General features: G+C 35.4%; 1 long non-coding RNA gene and 1 pseudogene across 2 annotated transcripts in view; both read right to left on the bottom strand.

The window, feature by feature from the left end:
- LOC309615218 overlaps positions 1-23,645 on the bottom strand; it is a 242,945-nt gene that overhangs the window by 105,416 nt on the left and 113,884 nt on the right. The gene's annotated exons all lie outside the window — the stretch shown is intronic.
- On the bottom strand, positions 19,559-21,896 carry LOC309615164 (integrator complex subunit 10-like; annotated as a pseudogene). The gene is made up of 2 exons: positions 21,664-21,896; positions 19,559-21,524 (listed from the first exon to the last, which is right to left on the bottom strand). The product of its transcript is annotated as an integrator complex subunit 10-like (transcript).

Below are 23,645 nucleotides of genomic sequence, written 5' to 3'. Positions count from 1 at the left end.
TTTTTTTCATACTTTTTACTCTATATTTCTTAAGTTTACATGTAGTGATTCTGTATTTTTGTAGGTATCGTGAATAGAATCTTTTAAAATTACAACTTAAAGTTGAGTTTTATAAATTTATTTTATAATTGGCCTCTATAATGACCTCTCTTAGTAGCTTTAACAGCATTTTCTATTTGTTTTCTCCTAAAGTTTTTCCAGCAAATAATCGTAGCATCTGTAAATGATAATTATTTTCACTTTTTCCTTTTAAATATTTATAATTTTGGGGCTTGTACTTTTGGCCAAGATGCAGTAACAGGGACCAAATTTACTCTCCACCCTAAACAATTACAGAACTGGACAAAATACATGAAACAATGACTTTTAAAAAAAATTACTCTTACTTCATTTTTTCCAGCTTTATTGAAATATGATTGACAAATAAAAACTATATATTTGTGATGATTTGATGTACATATAAATTGTGAAATGATTACCACTCTCAATCTAATTCGCAAACATCACCTCATGTAGTTACCCTTGTGTGTGTGTGTGTGTGCGCGTGTGTGTGTGCTTGTGTGTATGGTGAGAATACTTAAGATCTACACTCTTAGCTACTTTCAAGAGTACAATACATTATTATTAATTATAGTCACCATGCTGTACATTAGACCTGTATCTTATAACTGAAAGTTTGTACCCTTTGACCCACATCTCCCCATTTCCATCCCACCCACCTCCTGTCCCAGTCCTTGGTAGCTACCATTCTATTCTGTTTCTTCATGTTCAACTTTTTTAGATTCCTCATAAAAGTGAGATCATGTGGTACTTGTCCTTCTGTGTCTCCCTTATTTCAGTTAGTATAATGTCTCCAGGTTCACCTATGTGGTCAGAAATGGCACAGTTTTCTCCTTTTTAAAGGCTGAATAATGTTCCATCTTATGCATGTACCACATTTTCCTTATAAATTCATCCGTTAACAGACACTTAAGTTGTTTCTATAGCTTGGCTATGGTGAATAATTCTGCAATGAACATGGTAGTTCAGATATTTCTTTGAGATGAATGCACTTCCTTTGGATAAATACACAGAAGTAGAATTGCTGGATCATATTTTTATTTTTTTGAGAAACCTGCATACTTTTTTCCATAATGGCTGTACCAATTTACATTCCCACCATCAGTGGACAAGGGTTCCTTTTTCTCCACATCCTCATCAACACTTGATACCTTTGAAACAATAATTTTTAGACACTGGGGGAAATATTGTGTAGGCCAAAAATTTCGTTTGGGTTTTTCCATAAGATGTTATGAAAAACCCAAATGAACTTTTTGTCCAACCCAATACAAAGCAGAACTGTGATCCCTAAAAGAAGAGAAACAAAATGAGCCCTATGACTGGACCAACTTGCTGTCTAAAGGCAGTTTCCAGGCTACAGTGCAGACAGAGAGCATCCAAACAGCATCAATGAGGGAAAAATATATTAGAGGTCAAGGAAGTCAGGGAGCTACAGTTTGCAGAATATTGGAGAGGAAGAGTCTGCACGTACAGACAGAGAAAGCTCTGGTGATCTGTAAAGAGGTCTTCTTGAGTCTTTGGTGTGTACTGATTTGAACCTGTGAGAGAAGTTACCCAAGACAGGAGAAAAACACTGAACAGTAGGCAGGAGAATTTCTGGAACTTTAAAGACTGGGGATGGTTTGTGTTTCCAACAGCCAGAGCAGAAAGATGTCAAAATAGATGGGGCTTTGTGTAGAGTCCCAGAAAAATATTGCCTTAATGGCGGGGCTAAGTTAGGGTTAGACTAAGGCTGACTCTGGACCCCCTCTAAAATATCTTAAAAACAATCTTTGAAAATATTCAACTAATTCCAAGAAATTTTGTTGCAAGCTAAAATAAAACACAACACTACTTAAAGGAGAACACACAAAAAATCCAGCATTCAATAATGTCATGCCAAGAATACAAAGAAGCATAAAAATTTGACTTACAACTAGGAGAAAAATCAATTGATAAAAAAAAAAAACCCAGAAATAACAGAAATGATGAAAACAGCAGAAAAAGTCATTAAGACAGTTATTATAAGTATGTCCATGTGTTCAAATAGGTTGAGACAAACAGAACCATGAGAAGAAAAATGGACCATATACAAAAATACAGGTAGACTAGAAATGAAAAATACGTTATCTGAAATAAAAATTACACAGGGTGAGAAAAGCTGTAGATTAAATGCTGCAGAAAATTTTTTTCTCAGTGAATGTGAAAATAAAGCATAGAGAAAATAAAAGACTGGAAAAATTGAAGAGAGCATAGATATGATATCAAACAGCCTAAAAGCCTAATGTGTAACTGGAGTCCCAGAAAAAGAGTAGAAAGTAGGCAGAACAATGATGGGGGAAAATCATTTGATAGAAACTATAAATGTATAGATCCAGGAAGCTCAAATAATTTCAAATAGAATAAACATTTTTTTTAAAAAAGCATGTCAAGTCATTTAATATAAAAAATGTGATGAAAACTAGTGCAAAAGAAAAAAATCTTAAGACAGGGAAAAAAGACTCATTATGCCCAGCAACAAAAGTAAAATGACAGTAGACTACTCATCAGAAACTATGCAAGCCAGAAAATAATGGAGAAATGTCTCTGATGTAGTAAAAGGGGAAAAAAATAAAAATTGGTTTAGGTTTCTTCACTCAGCAAGATTTCTTCACTCAGCAAAATTTTCTTTAAAAAATAAAGACATTTTAGACAAACTGAAGCTGATAGAATTCATTTTCATCAGATTTGTACCTACACAAATGTTAAAAGTATTTCAGGCAGAAGAAAATGATACCAGATGGAACTTAGGATCTACACCTGGGAATAAAGAGCACCAAAAATGATAACTACATGGGTAAATTTAGAAAATAAATTGTTTCCACATTTTAAATCACTTTAAGAAAGAATTGATTGTATGAGGCAAAAATAATAGCGATGTATTGTCGCATTTAAAGCATATGTAGAAGTAAAATATAGGACAACATCACAAATAAGTAGGTGAAATGGAAATATTATTTGAAGGCAAAATTTGTGGGATGAAGCTAAAGCAGTGCTTGGAGAAAAATTTACAGCATTAATTACTTATTTAAAAAGGAAGAAAAGTCTTAAGTCAATAATCTAAGTTTCCACCTTAATAAGCTAGAAAGAAAAGAGCTAATTCTACTCAAAGCAGAAGGAAATAATGTAGATAAGAGCTGAAATCAATAAAATTGAAAACAGAAATGCAACAGAAAAAAATCAGTGAAACCAAAAGCTAGTTCTTTGAGAAGATCAATAAAAATGATAAATATTACAGAAAGTAAAAGAATAATAATCAGTTGTTATGAACAACTTAATGTCAATAAACTTGACAACTCAGATGAAATGGACAAACACTCTGAAATACTCAAAAAGCTCACTAAAGAAAGAATAGATAGCCTGAATAACTCAGTATCTCTTAAAGAAATTGAATTTATACTTAAAAACCTTCCCAAAAAGAAAGCTCCAGGACCAGATGGCTTCATTGGTAAAAAATATATCAAAAATTTAAGGAAGAAATAATAGCAATTCCACACAAATTCTTCCAGAAATAAAAGAGGAGGGAACAGTTACCAACTCATTTTATGAAGCCAGTATTGTTCTGGCACTGAAATGAAGGACTTAACAAGAAAGGAAACTTCAAACAACATCTCTCATGAACAAATGAATTCAGCAATATATAAAAAGGATTATATATAATATATAAAAAGGATAATGTATCACGACCAAGTAGGATTTATTCTAGGAATGCAAGGTTATTTCTACATTTAAAAAAAAATCAATGTAATTCCCCATATCAAAAGAATAAAGAAGAAAAATCGTATGGATCATCTCAACAGGTATAGGAAAAGCATTTAAAATAATTCAATATCCGTTAGTGATAAAACTCTCAGCAAACTATTCTCAGGAAAAGAAGGGTACTTCCTCATGTTATGAAATCCATCTACGGAAAAATCTACAGCTAATATTATGTGTAATGGTGAACAAATGAGCACTTCTGCATAAAATCATGAACAAGGCAAGGACATCCAATCTCACCATTCTGTTCAACATTGGAGAGGAAAAAAATGCATATAGATTAGAAAAGAAGAAGCAAAAATATCTTTATCCATAATTATATCAGTATGGAAAAATGCTAGCAGTTCTGAAACAAATCTATTAGAAGTAATGAATAAATTCAGCAGAGTCTCAAGATATAAGGTTAATTTAAAATTATCAATTGTGTATCTTTAAATTAACAATGAATAATTAGAAATACCTAGAAATAAATTTAACAAAATACGTACAAGACCTGTACATTGAAAACTACAAACCTTGCTGAGAGAAATTAAGAAACTTATATGAAATATGTCTTCTTCATTGTTCAAATCTACAGACATCAATTTTTTCCACAAGTTGATCTATAAGTTTAATGCAATGACATTCAAAATCCCCCCAGTTTTTTAATAGAAATGCAAAGCACCTAGAATGGCCAAAGCAAATTAAAATATGAACCAAGATGGATTCAAACTACCTGATTTCAAAGCTTACTATGAAGCTACAGTAATTAAGGCAGTGTGGTATTGTAATAAAGATAGATATACAGATAAGTGGAAAAGAACATGTAGCCTAGAAAAAGACCATCAAATATATGATTAATTGATTATTGACAAAGGTGCCTTGGTTATTACAGTGGGAACTCTAAACCTAACCCTAACCCTAATCTTTTCAACAAATCATGCTGGAGCAATTGGATATCCATATGCAAAACAATGAACCTAGACTCTAATCTCACACTACACACAAAAACTAACTCGGAATGGATCACAAACCTAAATGTACTATGTAAAATTATATAACTTCTAGATGAAAATTGGAAAGAAAAACTTTGTGATTTAGTTAGGCAAACATTTCTTACATATGACCCACATAAGCATAAACCAAAGAGGAAAAAATTAAATTTCAAAATTAAATCCTTTGTCCTTCAAAAGATACTGTTAAGAAAATGAAAAGGTATATCACACAGTGGAAGAAATTCTTTCCAAAACATGTAATTGATAAGCTTGCATCGAGACTATATAGAGAACTCTTTGAACTTAAGAAGACAAGCCAATAAAAAATGACAAAAGATTTGAAACAGAAAATTTAACATAGAAGATATAAGAATGTCAAATACACTCATGGAAAGATACTCAACATCATCATTCACTAAGGAAATACAAATAAGAGCTACAACGAGATACTTGTACACATCTCCTTAAATTGCTGAAGCTAAAAAAGAGACATTATTGAAAGTTGCCAAGGATATGCAGCAACTGGGAAAGCAAAAATTTTACAGCCACTATGAGAAATAGTTTGGCAGTTTGTTATTAAATTAAGCATACAGTTACATAATGGTCCATCAAACCTACTATTAGGTATTTACTTAAGAGAAATGAAAATATGATCATACAGTGACTTGCAATAAAATATTCACAGCAACATTATCACAGTAGTCCCAAACTGGAAACAATCCAAATGTCCATCAGCAAGTTAATAGATAAATAAATTGTGGTATATCCATAAAATGAACTAATATAGGGCAGTAAAAAATAGCTAACTACTAATAAATTCAACAATATAGATAAATCTCCAAAGCATTATGCTAAATGAAAGAAGCCTAATACAAATTATATGCTGTTTGATTCTATTCATATGAAATTATGGAAAAAGCAAAACTATATGGACAGAATGTGGATCAGTGGTTGCCAGGTGCAAGGGGTAGGATGAAGTGATTAATTTCAAAAGGCCACAGGGGACATTTTGTGTTGATGGCCTATATCATGATTATGGTCACAGTAACAAAATTATGTAAGTCTGTCAAGTCTTGCTGAATTGTATACTTAAAATTGGCAAATTTTATTTCATGTAAATAATGTCAATGTGGCTAGTAAATATAAATTTATACCTTTTAAAAAACTTTTTTTTCTTTTGCTTTCTGGCCTGATAATATTGACTAGTACTTTTAGAATTATAGTAAATAATAGTGGTAACAGAATGACCTTAGGCTTTTTCCTGATTTCATGACTTGTGTATCCACTGTTTCACTATTAGGTATGATGATGGACTGTTGGTTTGGAATAGAATGTCCTTACCATGTTTAGTAAGTATATTATATTCTTGTTTTGCCAAGTATTTTCACAAGCAATATCTGCTGGCACATAACTATATGATCATATGGATTTTTAAATTTGGTTTTTGAATAGGATAAATTATATTAATAGATTTTCTATGTTAAATCATCTGTGATTCAATACTGGTAAAAAATATGCTTGCTTTTTATGTATTTTTTTTTAAATGTGGGACCTCGGCCTCTATTTTTAAAAGTGAGATTAAGCACTTATTTTCTTCTTTGCTCTATCTTTATTAAATTCTGTTATTAGAGTTTTAATTAATTTATGAAATAAATTGGAAAGTTTTCCTTCTTATCATATGCTTTGAAACATTTTAATAAAATTGCATAAATTCATTGGATATTTTAACATAATTGGCTTTTGAAGCTACCTGGGTCATTCACCTTCTTGGGGGTATTTGACAAATTTCCCTAGTTCTCCTAGGATTATTGAGTTAGTTTTGTTAATTTGTATTTTCTCATGAGATTTTTTATTAGGGATGGTTTGTTTTTGCCAAGATTTCCTGCTTTGTAAGAACAAAGTTAAATTGATTTAAACCTGTTATTCTGCTATAATTTCAAATATGCTCTGCATGGTTTGTTATATTGTTAGTGTTTTCTCTCTTTTATTAAATTAAGCTTACCAGAGTACATCCTCTTTATTGTTTTTTTTTTCCAAAGAGGCAGCTATTACATTTATTTACCATTTTCTGTAATTTCTTCTTATATTTTAGGTTTTTTGTTTCTCTTTTTCTAGTTTCTATTTTTAATTCCTAGTATTTGTATTCATTCTTTTTATTTTATAGTAAGACATTTAATTATGACAAAAAATAGCTTTGACCACATTCTATATATTTTAATATACAGTTCTTTTTCTGAAAGATTGTCTCTTAAACAATATAATTATTAAGAGTTTTATTTCCTCAAGAACTGATTTTTCCTTATTATTTAAACAGTGGGGAGCTAGTAAAGATTTTGACCAAGGAAGTGATATGTTTAGATCTATAGAGAAGTACCTGACAGCATTATGGAGAGTGGATTGCAATAAAGTGACACTTAGGATGAGGTTTAAGAGGTTATTGCAAAAGTTTACAGAAGAGGTGATGACTGATACGAGCAAAAGTCACACTGCAGAGGGGTGATCAGTTGAAGGAAGGAAAGATGAGGAAGCAGTGAGAGTCTGATCATAAACTTAACCCGACAAGCAGGGTCAGCTACATCTGAGAGTGTAGCATTGGTTAACCTGATAACCAACACTCAGGTCAACAAGAGCTGAGTCGGGGCTTTGGAAGAGATTGAGAAGTGGAGCCTTGAAATTTTCCTGGCACTATGAGACCATAGCCACAGTTGCTATTTTAAGACATCAGGCATGGCTGAAAGGTAATTCGTGAGGGTGTCAGCACAGCCAAGATGGTGATTCTAGATTATACATAAAGAAGATAAGCTCTATTTGGAAGGAAAGAAATTGCACTTAGGTGGAATTGTTCTATGAATGACTTAACATGGGCGTGTTTGTATTTTGTATTAGGAGAGGAAAGTGTCAGTGATGAGGGAAGTTCTGTTTGGAACCCAATAATGGCATGATGCCTTAAATCCCTGAACTCCTGGTCCATCATCCAAAGGCAAACCTCTTCTTCATCTGGACTCTTCTATATTCTCATCCATATACTGCATTTTCTTCACTGAACCCCATTCCACCATTCTCCTCCTCTTGCCTCATTCTTGGTCAATGTATTCATTTATCTTTACCATTTGTACATTTTATTTAATAGCAGCAACCTATTTAAAATAGTTTATTCTTAAAAAAATACACATCCATAATAAAGAAAATTAAGCAAAACCAGGACATATAAGATAGCAAGTGTTCTCCCTACTCTCCCCCCTACATCACCCATCTCAGTTCACACAGGCAGACACTGTTAATGACTTGCTGTATAGCCTTCTAGCCCATTTTCAATACATAAGCAAACGCAAGAAAAAAAATGTTTTTCAAAAATTATATTACGATATACATACAAATCTATAACTTTCTTTTTTTACTTAAAAATACATTTTGGACTTCATATTTATAGTGTTTATAAGATCCTCCTCTTTCTTATATATTGTATCATGTTCCATTATAGGGCCGCATTGCAATTTTTAATGAACATTTATGTCATTTCCTTTTTTTGTTGGTATTATAAAAAACCTTTCAGTACTTTGAAAACTTGGCGAATGCTCCTTTAGGATAAATTCCCATAGTGGAAATGATGGATCAAAGGCTAGGCATATTTCAAAATTTTAAAAGACATTGTCAAAAGTTTATATCAATTGAGACCACAGCAACAGTTTAGGAGAACACTAATGTCCTCAGATTCACTCTAGCTTTGTCAATATTTTTAATGTTTAATCTATTCATTCTAAGTCAGAAACCTCTACAAAGAAATAGTGTCAGAAAGACAAAAAGTCTTGCATGGTGTCCTCTCAATTAACAGTGTGGTTAGTGCTTTAACTTTTGCAAAGAGCTTTTATATATATTATGCCATTAAATCTTCAAAAGAATTTTTTGAAATACATTTTTTCATCTTCACTTCATATAGGAGCAAATTTAGGTGTGAGAAGATCAATTACTTGTTCAAAATCACACAGATGCTAAGTGGTTGACTTGGAATTCAAACTCTGATCACACATAACAGTTTGATAAAAATGGATATTTAAGTTCTGCTATGTTATATTCAGATAACTGATACCACTTTGACTTGACATTTTTTTCAACTAAACATTATACTACCTTAAAATGGGTATATTTTACTTTTTTGAATATCCTTATATATTTAAAATTATTATTCTCTCTTTAAATATTCTTTTAGAAGGCTTAGTAACAAAACATAATACTAAGTGTTAGAGAAAATTTAACTTTCAGAGTAGAGATGCCTACTTTTTTTTGATGAAAGCCAATGAATAAATAAGGTATAAAATACTAAAATTTTCTCTGCAGAGAGGCTATTGACATCAGTGTTAAAAGAATTTTGGGTCAGAGAGATATGGATTAAGAACTGTTTCTGGGGCTTCCCTGGTGGCACAGTGGTTGAGAATCTGCCTGCCAATGCAGGGGACACGGGTTCGAGCCCTGGTCTGGGAAGATCCCACATGCCGCGGAGCGGCTGGGCCCGTGAGCCACAATTACTGAGCCTGCGCGTCTGCAGCCTGTGCTCCGCCAACAGGAGAGCCTGCGATAGTGAGAGGCCCGCGCACCGCGATGAAGAGTGGCCCCCACTTGCCACAACTAGAGGAAGCCCTCGCACAGAAACGAAGACCCAACACAGCCATAAATAAATAAATAAATAAATAAAAATTTAAAAAAAAAGAACTGTTTCTGCTACTTTCTGTCTGGCTGACTTTAGGAAGCTTACTTAACCTCTCCAAGCCTCAGTTTATACATCTATAAAATAGAGATATTAATGTACTTACCTCATTTGATATTACGAAGATTTAAAAAGGTATCCTATGTGAAATGGTTAGTGAAGCGCCTGGCACATAAATGACATGCAATAATGTTGCTGCCATTATTATTATAATTATTATTGTTGTGGCTACTAATATCATAGGTAATTTTTTAGAGACAAATATATTTCAGAATATTAGGTATTCCCATAAAGATTGACTGACTGTCTTTCCTATGTTACAGAAACCACCATTTATATATGTTATTTTTCTCTTCCTTTAGAATGTATAATTTGTTCTAATCCTGACATGTTAAAGCTTCAGTGGACCTAAAAGATTATTTAGTTATACAAATAAAGACATTTAAGACCAGATCTCTTGAGAAATTTTCCAAAGTCACACAGATTCTTGCTGCCAAAATAAGAATTTGATTCCTGGTCTCTGTTCTTTCTCCTTAAGGTTAATTAATGTATTTTAAAAATTACTGTGCATATTTGAAATATTTTACAGTAATTTCTAAAATTGTAAGCCAAATATTGAAAAATTTCCTTGGCACCACTGGTGACTGAATACATATCTCTCCTGATTTCACTGAAATGAATTTCCCCCAGTTCAGAAACTGGTGAACTTTTGCCCTCTGTTATGCAAGTTCAGTTATTTTTAAGGAAAGATGACCAGACTGCAACTCTGGTAATTGTGTCAACTTCTTCAGTAATACAAAATTTAATTTATTTTGCATTTGTCATGTATCTTGTCTCTGTGATATTACAGACACTTAAAAGCTTCATCCAGTAACTAGTTCAAATTAAAAACATTTCCATGCCTGCATGTAAATTGTGCTGCAACTTTGTAATTGACTAAAATTATTATCTTACTATCATAATAGTAACTCAAGAAACTTAGACAATAAAATAGAGAAATGAATTGTTTTATGGAGGTAAGTAAAACTGGATAGTTGTTCTGCCTTCATACTTTAAAGCATTGGTTCTCTGCCTGTACACCCTTAAGTATGGAATAAAGTCACATACACACAAAAGCGATCGTTGATTTGTACAGTGCCTGCCTTAAAAACAAGCTGGCTTCTAACTTTAAATCAACAGAGAAAATTTTAAGCTCCAGCTGGTTAGACAACTATCCACTGGCAAATCAGAAAAAATAATTTAAAAATTTTACTTCAAGTTGGTTATTTGTAACTTAGGTTGTTTTTCCATAGAGGTAACGAGAATGATTCTTGGTCTGACAAACTTCAGGAAAAAGCCTAGTACTCCATAGATACCTCTAATATTGTCCTTATGTTAATGTGGTCATTGTGAGTCATATTTTCCCTATGGAAAATGAATTTACTTTTGAAGAGTTACATTCTTTTTTAATTTATTTTATTTATTTATTAATGGCTGTGTTGGGTCCTCGTTTCCGTGTGAGGGCTTTCTCTAGTTGCGGCAAGTGGGGGCCACTCTTCATCGCAGCACGCGGGCCTCTCACCACCGCGGCCTCACCCGTTGCACACCACAGGCTCCAGACGCGCAGGCTCAGCAACTGTGGCTCACGGGCCCAGCCGCTCCGCAGCACGTGGGATCCTCCCAGACCAGGGCTCGAACCCGTGCCCCCTGCATTGGCAGGCAGACTCTCAACCACTGCGCCACCAGGGAAGCCCTGAAGAGTTACATTCTTTATGAGGGATGTAAGTGATGGGATTCAGAATTTCCCAATGTTTACTTGCTTATTTTGGCTATCCACTCATCTGTTGTTGGCAAGTTGAAACCATCAGTAGTTAAGACATTACCTCAGATTTAAAAAGTTGAACATTTTGGTTTATATCTTTTAATTATAAGAATGGAATTCAAAGGATTGTATTTTCTGAGTATGTTATTGCTCTAAATTCGAATTCCACATCTTTTATTCAGAAATAATAAAGTGGGTTATAATGGAAGCAATGAAGGACATAGAATGAACATTATTTCTTCAATGTTTGTAGAAGAGATAAACAAAGGAATGCAGGGTAGGGATAGAGAGGAATGGAAGGATTATGATCAAAATTTCATTCTTTCACAACATAATGTAAATGTATTGGGACCTTCTCTGAGACTACAGCTTGAAGGTCAAGTAGAAGTGTGAGGTTACTGAATGAAGTTTAGAGAGGAAAAGTTATCGACCCTGGAGAGTAGTGGTGCCCTGAGACCCTTAATTAATCACGTACCTTTATCGTACATGTGTCAGTTTCTGCCTCTACCCTTCTTTCTGCTACTGATATTACTCCTGCCACTACTTCTGTCTCTTCTTTACCTCCATGGCTGGGTTCAGCTCAAATAGGGGCAAGCAGGGAGAAAGACCTTCCTTTCTAAGGTAAATTATGTTGACATTAGAGAAAGCCTTTTAAAAAAATGTCTTTAATTCACCCACATGAACTTCTTTAGAGTTTTCTTGGTTAAACTTGGCCTTTTGCATTTCCATGTCAAGTTTAGAATCAACTGGTCAATCTCTTTCAAATATCTGGTAGGATTTTGACTGGTAAAGCATTGAATCTACAGTTCAGTTTTAAGAGATAATTGATATGTCTGCAATTCAGTTTTAAGAGATAATTGATATGTCTGCAATAGTTTATCTTAATAATGTGTTCCATATTCCTGGTAATTCCTAGTAGTTGATGATTCTTCTCACTCCTCCCACTCCACTCCATAAAAGAGTGAGCTATTCCATGCTCATTATTTCAGATCATTAACACCAAAACAGAACAGAAATCAAAGTTGTCAATTTTTGGTTTTGGAACTCATGACAGAGCTAACAGTCTTGAGAGTAAAGGAATTTAAATCACAAGAAACTAGGTTTTTTCAAATTTCAAGTTCTCAACGTTAAAGGACTCAAAGCAAGCATAAAGTCTATGCATAAAAACAGTCTTTGGAGTACGTAGATGAAGAGCCAGATGGTCTCACATCCAGTCTAGATAAAGATTTCATGGGTGGTGCAAGAAAAAGGCAGAGAAGAATCAAAGGGCTCTGATGTGATGAATCCTTGAGAAGAGACTATGTACTCAGCTCCACCCAGGCCAAATCCCAGAGTGCCGGTGAACCAATAGAACCCCGGTAGATTTGCAATTAAAAAGACAAACGAACAACCCAATCCAAAAATAGGCAGAAGACCTAAATAGACATTTCTCCAAAGAGGATATACAGATGGCCTACAGACACATGAAAGAATGCTCAACATCATTAATCATTAGAGAAATGCAAATCAAAACTACAATGAGATATCATCTCACACCGGTCAGAATGGCCATCATCAAAAAATCCAGAAACAATAAATGCTGGAGAGGGTGTGGAGGAAAGGGAACACTCTTGCACTGTTGGTGGGAATGTAAATTGATACAGCCACTATGGAGAACAGTATGGAGGTTCCTTAAAAAACTACAAATAGAACTACCATACGACCCAGCAATCCCACTACTGGGCATATACCCTGAGAAAACCATAGGTCAAAAAGTGTCATGTACCACAATGTTCATTGCAGCTCTATTTACAATAGCCAGGACCTGGAAGCAACCTAAATGTCCATCGACAGATGAATGGATAAAGAAGATGTGGCACATATATACAATGGAATATTACTCAGCCATAAAAAGAAATGAAATGGAGGTATTTGTAATGAGGTGGATGGAGTTAGAGTCTGTCATACAGAGTGAAGTAAGTCAGAAAGAGAAAAACAAATACAGTATGCTAACACATATATACGGAATCTAAGGAAAAAAAAAAAAAAAAAAAAAGGCCATGAAGAACCTAGTGGCAAGACGGGAATAAAGACACAGACCTACTAGAGAATGGACTTGAGGATATGGGGAGGGGGTGGGGTGAGATGTGACAGGGTAAGAGAGTGTCATGGACATATATACACTACCAAATGTAAAATAGATAGCTAGTGGGAAGCAGCCGCATAGCACAGGGAGATCAGCTCGGTGCTTTGTGACCACCTAGAGGGGTGGGATGGGGAGGGTGGGAGGGAGGGAGATGCAAGAGGGAAGAGAAATGGGAACATATTGTATATGTATAACTGATTCACTTTGTTATAAAGCAGAAGCTAACACACTATTGTAAGGCAATTATACTTCAATAAAGATGTTTAAAAAAAAAAAAAAAAAAAAGACAATGTGACTTGTGCATATCTTTCTGGGTGGAACTCTGAGAAGTAGCCAGCCTTATAGAGTTCCCAATACTTAGCTTATCAGAGGAGCAGAAAGAAAGGGATATCTAGGCAGATGGGCCTGAGGCACTGCAGAGTCCTTGAGACCCTCCTGGTGAGGGTGAATTTAAAAGCCCTCTCATTCCTCATCCTCTGAGAGGAGACTGGAAATAGAAAAGATTCCAGACCTGCAAGTCCTTGGTTGTAAGCCGAAAAGAGTGTTTGTGTTGAGACCCCCCTAAAGAGACTGAGAATAGTGGCTTGAAATAGAACTTAGTTCAGACATAGAAAAATAAGAAAATTTACATTAGTTTAAAATACTTTAACAATTTTAAATTTTATTAAATTTATTATATTTTAATTAACTAAAATTTATTTTGGGGCCTAATATTTATACATAATTATTCCACATATTTTTGGCTAAGACAGAAATTTCTTGTTCTTGAATGGGAATATAATACAGTAAGCATGTCAACTTGCCCCAAATTAATTTATTAATTTGGAAAAAGTCAAATTATCTCTACCCTATAGCTTATGACAGAATGCATTCAAAATGTGTTATAGAGTTAAAATGATAACACTATACAATTATTAGAAAATGTGGGATGTATTTATCTGATTTTGAGTATGCTTTTCAAAGTTTAAAAAGAAAACAGAAAGAAAAAGATTGATGGACATTTGACTAAGAAACCTAAAAATTCATAACATAAAAGTAAAATCTAAATCTAAAATATTATTGACGTAAAAATAAAATTCACCATATGTAAAACTAAAAGCAAAGAACCACCTGAAAATAAATATCTAACAAGAAAATGAAAACTCATTTTAATAAAAATGCAAATTTAGTGTCACAGTCTTTTCAATACCAAATTGGAAAAGGCATGAAATAGATTAATACTAGATATTAAGGTTTGTAAACATGCAATCTCACAGAGTAGTGATGATAGATAATAAAAATATTTCTGATAATCAATTTGGAAATGGGTATCAAATGCCTTTAAAATATTTACTTCATTGATTAATTCAATATTCTAGGAATATTGTTTAAGAAAATAGAAGTACACATCAGACTGTAGTATTATGTGATAGAAAAAGCAGCAGTAACTTAAATACCCAACAATAGGGGATTAGTTGAATATTTTATAGTGTATAGTAACAGATTCCACACTGCTGTGTAAAAAATCACATTTTATATAATCAGTGATGTGGGAAAATTCTCACAAAATATGTGGGTGATTAAAAAGAATATGTTGATGTTGATATATGATAGAGCATATGATCCCAATTTATAAAATTAAATGTAGAGAAGCTCTTTTACCTGACCTGTACTTAACAGAAGCATCAGATGTTCCCTCTTCCTTTTGTAAATTATCTTTACTGATGTCAATACTTATGGAGAGCTGGCAGCTCCCTAGGATAGCCACATTTTTATTCCACCTGTTGATTTATATATAGATTTGGAGTCAGATGTTTGTTTTTATATCTTAATATCATTTTCCTTGGTCCTATAATTACAAAGCCTAATTACAGATTAAAATGTCTAATAAACTATGAGTGCTAAAAGAGAGTAATTGTTTATGTTAAATAAATAGAATTCTTTGGGAAAAGTCGATTAATTTGAGTAGGTAAGAGGATTTGCTCAAATTATGTGTGGACAAGAAAACTGTGCAACACTGGGAGAAATGATTAAATTCTAGACTTCTACACTGAGATTTGTTTATGTCTTTATATTACTGTTCCCATTTTAGGAAAACCAATCTAGAAATCATTTATGGTTCATTAGGAAGATGATTTATGTTATAAAGATGACCTGGAGCTCCCATCAGAAGACCTGTGGTCAGAAAAAAAGTTTGGTTCTACATGAAAAGATTAGTGAAGAAATGCTTATTTATTAATTAAATTAAACTTACATATCATGTATGTATAATTTTTAAAGGTTCTGTACCTTATAAAACCTTTTTCTGATTAACCAAAGATTGTTGGCTATCAGATAGAAGGGATTCTACTGCACATGTGTGTATAGAAAAAATATTGGGAGTCTTAACACCAAAATGTTTTAGTAGTTGTCTCTTGATAGCTATCATGATTTGTTTTTTCTTCAAACATTTATCTTTCAATTTTCCTAGAGTGAAAATGAATTACTTTGATCACAATTTAAAGTTATTTGAAACAAAAAAGGACCTCTCCAACCCCTCCCCCACAGAAGGTACTGGGCTTTTTGCCTAAATATGGGGTCATTGCCATTGTGGTTCCAATGTGGTGTGAGCTTGAGATGTTTGCTTCCATACCATTGGAATCTCCACCTATTCTGTGTTCTGATAGACACAGCTAAAGGTGAGACAATGCACCTTGAGTTTTTTTAAGTCTAGCAACTACACAAAGCTCATGATGAAAACAAGCATCCATTACAGCAGGCAAATTGTACTTAGTGCCCAACAAATGTTCAGAACCAGGGTGTGAACGATCATCCTTGTGAAGAATTGACATCTTGCAGGATAGGTACTTCCAGACCCTGCCCCAGCCCTCCAGGTATGCTTGGTTGGCAGCTTATTACAAGCAGGTCATACACTAACTTATACCATGTGTTAGTTAGTCAGTTATAAGTTAGTTATACACTAACTTATACCACATATATACCATGTGTTTGTCATTCAGCATATAAATATCAGTCCTTTGCCTAGCACATAGTAACTCTGTAAATAGTAAGTTTTCCTTTAGAAGATTATGGGAAGGGGGGAATGTGATAACAATAAATTTTGTTTAGATGATAAACTACATGACAGTGGTTTTTAGGTCTGTTTTCTGTATAACTTCTCTGGACTAAACACAGATTGAATCATGTTGGAACTAAATGCTATTTAATGTGCTAGTGAAGTGTCTTCCATTTTGCATGAGTGCTTTCTGTCCATGGTGTAACATTGTGATGGCATATTCTTTCAAATTATATTTATATTCCCAGACCCAATTCCCTAATTTGCTTTTCTTTTCTAATGCCTTTTCTTCTCCTCTGAAGTCCATAGTATTTTAAAAAATACGTATTCCTTGAGAAGATATTGAGCTTTTGCTTAGGGTCATACATAAAAGTGTTTGATTTAAATAATCACGGGAGTTAAACTGCATCTGCCAGGGAGTTCTACATTTTTGGCAGTTATAGGCTGCCTTTATTCAGTTTAATGATGAAGATTTGACTTCGTTGGAGTTTTTCTTCTTAGTAAAATGAATGGTGCATCTTTCTTTAATTGTGATCCTTGTCAACCATTTGGCCCAGTAATGGCATGCAAATTAAACTCTTTAAAAATTAATGCTAACATTTATTAAATAATGCATCATACAAAAAGGTAATTTGAAATTCCAAGTTAGACTCCCTATCTGCTCATGAGAAAGTATTTTTTGTGCCATCTTCCTAAAACATCTTTATAGTCTTTCTAAATACCTTGAATGTTTTTCCAGTATTTTGCAAAATTATCACCATGGAGACTGTTCATGTAGACAGACTCTTTATGCTTTTCAATTTTGATTTGTATAAACTCTCAGATTTTGAATTTATATCACTGCTCTGACTTTCTAAACTTAAAAGTGCTTATAGATGTTTCTTTACGACAATTTAAAGACAAGTCTAATTAAGGGGTATGTAAACTTAATTGTACAAGCTTACCTTCACTTCTGATTCTCAAATCAGAATGTATATCATATGCTTGGGAATTCCCTGGCAGTCCAGTGGTTAAGACTTGGCGCTCTCACTGCCGAGGGCTCAGGTTCATTTCCTGGTCAGGGAACTAAAATCCTACAAGCCGGGCTGTGCAGTCAAAAAAAAAAAAAAAAAAAAAAAGAATGTATATCACATTGCTAGTAGGACAATTGTAAACCTTATGTAACATCCCCACCCAGACAGCAGTGAGCACTAGCATTCAGCCTTGTACATTAGTGATTTTGTAAATTTGATTTGGGAATTTTAAATGATATTATGACTATAATCCGCATAACCTGAGAAGAATGAAACTTCTCAGAGGCAGGCTTAGTATAGTGTTAAGAACAAGAGTGGTAGAGTGTGACTGCTGGGTTTGAATGAATGCCAGTCCTATCAGGTATGAGCTTTACTATCTCAGACAAATTCCTTAACTTTCCTGGGTCTCAGTTTCTTCATCTGTGAAAATGACATCAATAATAGTAGCTATCTCATAGAGTTGTTATGAGAACTATGAAATACTAATAAAGTATCGATCCATAGCAAGGACACAACAACTATTAAGGCATTATTGTTATCTGGAACATTTTTCCCTTCACTGAGAAAACTTTAGCAATATTACTTAAGTGAATCTTCAAAGGATCTGACAATAATTTCGATTTGATTTGCTAACCTAAGAGCAAGAGTCAAATATCTCTTTACTTTGCATTATCTATAGAAATAGAATTTGGGAAAGAAGGTAAAATTCTTCATTACAGACAGCTGTTTCTTCCATTCGATGTGAATTACTAAAAAAGAGAGCTTTCTCATGCATGTTTTTATTTCAACAAACATGCACTTAACACCAGCTATCAATATATGCAAGGCTTTGCGCTGACACTAGGCAGGGAAACATACTAAGAGGAGATACGATCCTTATCCTCAAAGTTATCCTGGTAGTTAGCAATAGCCATCCTAATAGATCAAAAGTTAATCATAAGATTAAAAAAAAACCAGATATTTCAAGAAGTTATAATAATGAAAAAAGTCATAATAAGACAGCATATAATTAAACATCTAAAAGATGATATAAACAATAAATGTGTTTGCTTACTTTATATTTGTTTAATAATAACCTTCTTGTTTCATAAATACGTAAAGATTCCATGCTAAGCATTTAGATAGGAGTAAAGTGGTTGGCTTGGTCTACGAGGGCTTCATGAAGGAGGTGGACCTTGGGAACATTTTGAAGATTGAGTTCCAGGCAGGCTTCATCTCTTAGACCGTCCCATAAGTGTTAATAAGTGATCTACATGTTAATTTGGAGATGGGTATAGCTTAAGGTCTCAACAGTTGCCATCATGCTTAATTACTGTTCACATCCACCCTGCAGTAAGCTTACTTAGCTTTCATCAAGAAGCAGGTGGAATTAGTAGTAGAAGATAGATCACAAGCTTGATCGTTTCAATAGTTCTATGTTTATTGAAGACCCAGTCAATCTACCCCCACCCCCAAAATTCAATATATATCCCAGGCACTAGGGAGAAAGAAATGGATTCATTGTTGGTTCCTGGCCTCCAGCTGCTCACAGAACATGTAACAAGTATTTGTTCTGCTTTATAATACATGCAAAGATAAGAGTAAGCCAGAGGTGTGATGAATGGGGGAGTGGGTGGGAGTGTATGTGTCAGGGAAAGCTTCAGAGAAGAGCCAGGGTTTTTCATTCTCTGCATTCCTGAATAGAAGCCAAATAAAAGTTTTAATTTGGGGTCAATTCAGAGTGCTTCACAGCTTTTTCCTTTCCACTGAATCTAAAGCTATGATCAGTGAGTAAAAATTGCAAAGATAAGTATCAATCAACCAGGAGTCTGTGGGACAATCAATCTTTCTGATTGACACTTTGGTGTCCTTAGAGTTTGTTTCAAAAATGGATTTGGAAGATACTCTAAATCACAAATAATTAATAATGGATGTAAGCACAAACTGGTTCCCCTTACACTTAGGATAAATTTTTTTCAATTGTTCATTTATTCTTTTATTTATTCAGTCATTCATGTATGTGCCAGACAGGCTCTGTACAAAATTTTTTGGCTGATTTGGGAACAAACAAGTACAATTTATTTCTTCATGGATTCTTTTTTTTTTTTTTTCAAATTTAGGATGATTTTATTTACAAAACAGGTTCTTTTGTTTTACAAAAATTGCAAAATATGACAAAAATAGAAATATCTTCTTGGACTGTTGGGAACTACTTCTAAGCAACCAATGAGTTAAAACACCTATGGTCTTCTTCTTTTGAAGAGCACGACGGCAACGCTCAGCCGTGCTTTGTGTCTCCCCAGAGCCCCGCGGCTGTGGGCTGCCTCTGGCGGGAGGGCCAGTCAGGCCAGAGTCTGGAGCAGCAAGATCTTCTCGTTGACGCAGAACCTGTGCAGCACCAGCATCAAGTTCTCCCCGCAGCGGGACGCCTGGCGCTCCACGGCCAGGCGGAAGTCCTCCTTCACGCCCTTGGTGATGCCCCGGGTGACCGTGTGGTGCTTGATCAGCATTCCTTGATTGGGTTGTGGTTCCAGATGGATCTTCCCACCTTCCTGAGTTCTCAGGTAGGCGAATTCCTCCAGCATGTTGATATTTGTAACATAATTGAAAAAATTCTCATATTGGAAGTTTCCTTGCTGGCAAATCTTATTTGACAGCTTTCAAGAAAAGGGGGTCTCTCCCCACGGCCACTCCTGCTGAAGCAGCACGATCACGTGCCCCAGCGCCATGTCGTCTCTGCTGTCTGTGAAGGCTCTAAGCTTAAAACAAGCTAACATTAAGTGCAGGCAATAGGGCACGATAGCCTTGCTGGTACAAGGCAGAAGCTTCAGATATGAACCTTTTCTAAACTTGGGTTTATTTTTGAGGGTTCTTCCTGTGACTTGCCTCCATCCTGGATGGGGAGGACCACGTAGCACATCAAATCAAGGACTTTCTCACAGGTCATTCTGTACTCCCCCAAGGCCAAGTGGAAGGTCACCAGCTGGATGAGTGCCCTCTGATGCTCCAAGGTCCCCTGTCCTGAGATCGTGGCTGAGGAAGTGGTCCCTGGAGAGCTGCCAAGTGGTGCAGGCTCGCTATGGCCTTTTTATATTGACCCTGATAGATGATCATATCACTGAGGAAGATTCTCAACCAAAGCCAACTATCAGTCTTCCATGCCAAACAAATTCTTGTAAATTCCTTGTCAAGGAATTCCAGGGAATAGAGCAGCTCCCAGCTCTCTCTGGCCAGCTTAAAGCTTTCCAACACCTCGATTGAGTTAGCAAGTTCTGCCTTATTGACAACAATGTGATGATTCCTTCCTTTTGCTGAACAGTCTTCATCATCCGAACTCATGGTTTTTTCTCTTCCCTCAGCTCGTTTCCTCTTTTTATGTGTTTATTGCGATCAGTTTCTACATCACCATATACATTTGATATGTCTTCCAGAAGAACCAGTGGAACTTGGCTAGGGGCATTAGGACCTTGGAATAGAGACTGCTGTATGCTGTTGACATACTGAAATGCATTCTTAAAGAAGACCAACATAGTGGAATAAACCACTTGGTTTTTATATTTTGCATGAGCTTCATTATCAAAGTTGTTCAGGTATCTGCAGAGATCCTTCAGTCTATGCAAAATATCACCATAGCTTTGTCTTCCTTTATCCATCTGCCAGTCACATCTCATTCCAGCAACATTCAAAATCTTAAACAACCTCTCCCAAGGGTCCACGATCTGGGATGATTTTTCAGTCAGTCCCTCTATTATGTACTTCTGAGAGCTACGTTTGCTCGGTGACATTAAATCAGACGTTTCTTAGGCACCTTGATGCTGACTCTCTATTTGAGTAGATCTAGTGACATAATTGGTATAAAATTCAGCTGCTTTGTTCTAGTACTTACACACCAAATTGGCAGGCAACCGAACGTCACGGTTGTTAATTATTAGAGGAAGGACATCACACACAAATAATTTTCTAAAACAGTTAACAGGAGATTCTTGCTCTTCAATAGTTTCAGCCTCCAATAGTGCCTCCCCAAGGCTGACCCCATGCTGTACCACTGTTTCAGGGAATCATCTCAAAAGTAGAAGCAACAATTTATTTATTTATTTAAAGTACACAATTCAATGGTTTTTAGTATATTCACAGACCTGTGCAACCAACACAAGAACAAATTTTAGAACATTTTCATCAACACAAGAGATAATCCCACCCCCGAAGCAACATTTCTGATCGTTCCAAAGTGTTGAAGCATTGTTCCGTAACCTTTAGTAACATTTCACACTGGACTCGACCAGGAAGAGTTTCAAATAAACCTGGATGTTGGAGTCGGTGGGGTAGAGGCTGCAGGCTGTGATCAGCCAAGCCTTGGCAGCCCACAGGCTCCTGCTGCACCAGCTCGTGGGATCGCTGCACCAGGAACTCGCAGTCGCCCTGGGCCAACATGACGCAGAAGGCCTCTTTTTTTTTTTTTAAATTAATTAATTAATTTTTGGCTGCGTTGGGTCTTCGTTGCTGCGCGCAGGCTTTCTCTAGTTGCGGTGAGCAGGGTCTACTCTTCATTGCGGTGCGCGGGCTTCTCATTGCGGTGGCTTCTCTTTGTTGCGGAGCACAGGCTCTAGGCACTTGGGCTTCAGTAGTTGTGGCTCATGGGCTCTAGAGCACAGGCTCAGTAGTTGTGGCGCACAGGCTTGGTGGCTCTGCGGCACGTGGGATCTTCCCGGACCAGGGCTCGAACCATGTCCCCTGCATTGGCAGGCGGATTCTTAACCACTGCACCACCAGGGAAGTCCTCTTCGTGGATTCTTAAAGTCTAGCATTTTATACTTAGTTGTCTTACAGAGCTGTCAAAGTCCATTAGTTGGTAAGAATAATTATCCAATAGATAAGGAACTAGTCCATTGCAGTGTGGTCTTAGATTCAGAGCCAGCCTAAAATAAGGGAAACTGTCAAGTACTATCTAATTCATTAAATATGGAATCAATTCAATTCAAAAAAAATAGCAAAATAAACAAGATACAAGTCCTTAAACTTAAAAACAGCACAGTCTAAATTCAAATGATGAATAGGACGTTTATTAGAATATTTCATTGAGATGAAGTCATTATAATTTTTAGTGATAGTTAAGAAATTGGGAGATTTCTGAAAATGCTACTATTACCACTCATACCACTAATAATGACTGCCAAGTGCTTTACATTTTTTTTAAAGATTTTTTTTCGATGTGGACCATTTTTAAAGTCTTTATTGAATCTGTTACAATATTGCTTCTGTTCTATGTTTTGTTTTGTTTTTTGGCCATGAGGCACGTGGGATCCTAGCTCCCCAACCAGGGATCGAACCCGCAACCCCTGCATTGGAAGGCAAAGTCCCAACCACTGGACTGCCAAGGAAGTCCCCAAGTGCTTTAAATTTAAGGTATATTTTTTCCTCACAGCAGGTACATAAGTACGTACAATCATCCCTATTTGCAAAGGAGGAAACTGAGGCTGAGAAATGTTGAGTGATTTGCCTTCTGTCAGGAAGGAGTTGATAAGTGGTAGAGCCTGCACTGTATTTGATCTCTACTCAGTCTGTCAGAATTCTGTCTAATAGAAAAGAGATATTTCATGATGGTCATCAATGAATTACAATTGTTTAGCTTTTATGCACTGAATTTTAATCATAATATCTGGAGAGTCTTTCCAGAAGGCTGCTTTTTCCCTCTATTATCAAGGTCTTGGTAGCTCCAGTGCTGGCGATCATGGAAGGTGAGTAAGTATAACTCTTATAGAAACTACAAAAATGTTTTGTATTTTACTGGAATCAATACATAAAACACTGGAGCAGGGACATATGTGATATGTATATTACATAATGGAAAAGTATAAATTAGCGCTAGGGGCAGCATGGGTAGTGATTACATAATCCCTATCATTTTAGGCAGGAGAGGCCTTCTGGAATAGGTCTTATCTCAGAGCCTGACTGAATGATGGGAAGGAGATAGCTGGCAGAGGTGGGCAGGGGTGTTATTTTTGGCAGCGGCTAGGACTTGAAGGTGGGAGTTAGTAAAGGGCTTTGAAAAACATGTTTAAAAGAGCAAAAGGGATTAGTAGGGGTAGTTAATCACATCTGGAAAAGACAGGGAAAGTGTGCATTTTGCGTCTCCTCAATGAAACATTTTGAAGCAGAAGAAAGCTTTTTTTTTTCCTTTGA

The sequence above is a fragment of the Balaenoptera borealis genome, assembly GCF_965194805.1.
Source record: "Balaenoptera borealis genome assembly, chromosome: 17".
Lineage (NCBI taxonomy): Eukaryota > Metazoa > Chordata > Mammalia > Artiodactyla > Balaenopteridae > Balaenoptera > Balaenoptera borealis.
This window is presented reverse-complemented; position numbering and strand designations above follow the sequence as displayed.